Source organism: Nothoprocta perdicaria, unplaced genomic scaffold, assembly GCF_003342845.1.
Source record: "Nothoprocta perdicaria isolate Ctin4 unplaced genomic scaffold, notPer1 scaffold_22, whole genome shotgun sequence".
In the NCBI taxonomy this organism is placed as follows: Eukaryota; Metazoa; Chordata; class Aves; order Tinamiformes; family Tinamidae; genus Nothoprocta; species Nothoprocta perdicaria.
In genome coordinates, this window is record NW_020455415.1 from 1,560,196 (window position 1) to 1,562,550 (window position 2,355).

Below are 2,355 nucleotides of genomic sequence, written 5' to 3' on the forward strand. Positions count from 1 at the left end.
AAAAAAAAAAAAAAAAAAAGACAGAAAACAAAAAAGCAATAATCAGAAGCCAGGCAAACAGTCCCTGAGCAATGCTCTCCTACTACAGATCTACATGGCCATGGTAGGTAAGTGATTCCTGCCCGGCGCCACCTGGGATAGGCCAGATCCAAGGTCCAGACCAGCAGTCCCTGTGACCAAGCTTATGCACTTGGGCAAACACAAACCCCACTTTGGAGACGAGATGGGGGCACTTTGTCACTGTATTAAGCTGGGAGCTCTCACTGGGAACGGAGATCCTTATGCCGCAGGAATGAGGTCGGTGACAGGGAGCCCAGGGATGCCCGTGGCTCCAGAAGCTGGGATGGAGCAGGATACTCCGCTCTAGYGAAACCCTCGGGAAGGCTCCGGACAGAGCAGCGGGGCGGCCGCAGCCGCAGCTCCGTCCCGGGGCTCTTTTCCAGGGATCACAGCATCCCAGCGACTCCCACAGCGCGTTTCTGCAGCTCCGGACGCCGGAACGCGCCGCTTCAGCGGCGGCGGCCGCCGCTCCCCGCCCGCCCCGCGGCCGCAGCTCCGCCACCGCCCGCCCCGACGGGACCCCCGGGACGCGGCAGCGCCGGCGCCTCAGGGGGCACCGCGCCCCGGTTCGCGGCTCACCTGGCACGGGGCTCTCGGGCACCCCCTTGGCTCCGGGCTGCAGCCCCTGGAAGGCGGCGCGCACCGGGCGGCACGAGGCCTCCGCGGGCAGCTGCGCGCCCGCGGCGCCGCCGAGCAGCGCGGCCACGGCCGCCAGCAGCAACGCGCCGCCGCGGCCACACATCGTGCCGCGCTACGGCCGCGTCCCGCCGCGCATCCCCGCGCCGGGACCTGCAGCGGGATCCGCGCCGGGATCTGCGCCCGGACCTGCAGCGGGATCCGCGCCGGGATCCGCGCCGGGACCTGCAGCGGGATCCGCGCCCGGACCTGCAGCGGGACCCGCACTGGGATCCACGCCGGGACCTGCACTGAGAACAGCGCCGGGACCCGCACCGGGACCGGGACCCGCACCGGGACCCGACCCGCACCGCGCGGCCGCCGCTGCCGCCGCCGCTGCGCGCGGGGCGGGGCGGCCGCTCCGCCCATTGGACCCGCCGAACCTCCCCCCAGTAGCCCCCGCCCCGACAAACCGGCACCGAGCCCGGTTACAGCGCGGGGGAGCCGCACGCGGCGTGGGAGGGGGTGTTGCTGGAGCGGGCGCTGCTCGTTTGCCCGGGGCTGCAGGGGTTGGGGCACTTTTGTACGGCGGGAGGTTGTTGCAGCGTGGCCCGTTTGCACCAGGAGGAGCGGTTCAGTGTAGCTTGTGCATTTGCACGGGGTGACATGTTGCAGCGTTGCACGTTTGCACAGGGTGGCAGGTTGCAGCGTTTCACTCTTGCACGAGGTGGGATGCTGCAGCGTTTCACGTTTGCACTTGCAGATGCAGCCCGAGCCCTTTGGGCTGTGCCACGAATAAACCCCCTGAGGAGAGGGGCTCTGCTGCAGGCCAGGCCGTGCCCAGCTGCAGCTGGGCACTGGGTAAGGGGCACCATGCAATGAATGCTCCATGTCTCAACTTTCTGCTCCCTGGTAGCTCTGACCATGCATGCAGATGCAACCATGCTGCTGCAGCAAGTATGAGCAGAAGAGACAAAAATCTATATAAAATGACCCAAACGCAGGATCACGTTATCACTGGGGGCTCGCTACGAGCTTTTCTTCCCCTGAAATTTGGAAGAGGAGCAAAGAGTGAAAGTCCAAACACCTTCTAGCAGGAGACTGCTAAAATATGTTATGGATACGAGACTAATAACCTGCAACATGCTTTATGTCTCCTTGCCTAATGGATTGCCTGAGCCTGGTGCTGTCTGCAGCCAGCGCTATTTATTACACCGTTATCGTGCGTAGCAAGCGCCTGACCAAACTCCCATTAGGCCGGTAGCAAAACAGGCAGCGGGAGCCGGGAAGACTCATCCCATCCGAGGAGCAAGCGCTCAATGACACAAACTGTGCTGGTCACTCCAGGTAGTTAACCCGTCTTTCCTGTACCCCTTGCATCGATTTGCTGATGGATTTCTTATCCATCCATCCTATCCATTTCTTACGGCTGATGCAACAGTTTGGTTCTCACACGCAGCGTCGTTCCGGGTTGGGAAGCGATTAGGCTAAAGTGCCAAATACCAAGACCGGCATTTGAAGCGCTGCTTTACATCCAGCACTGCAGTCTGTGTTAGTTTATGGGCCCAATTGCAGTCGTGTCCAAGGCGCTGGAGCATACCCTGTGTTCATCTCCCAACCCGCTGTGCTTATTTCATTAAACTGCAGCAGGTTTTTACTGTCCCGGTTAAGTATGCACAT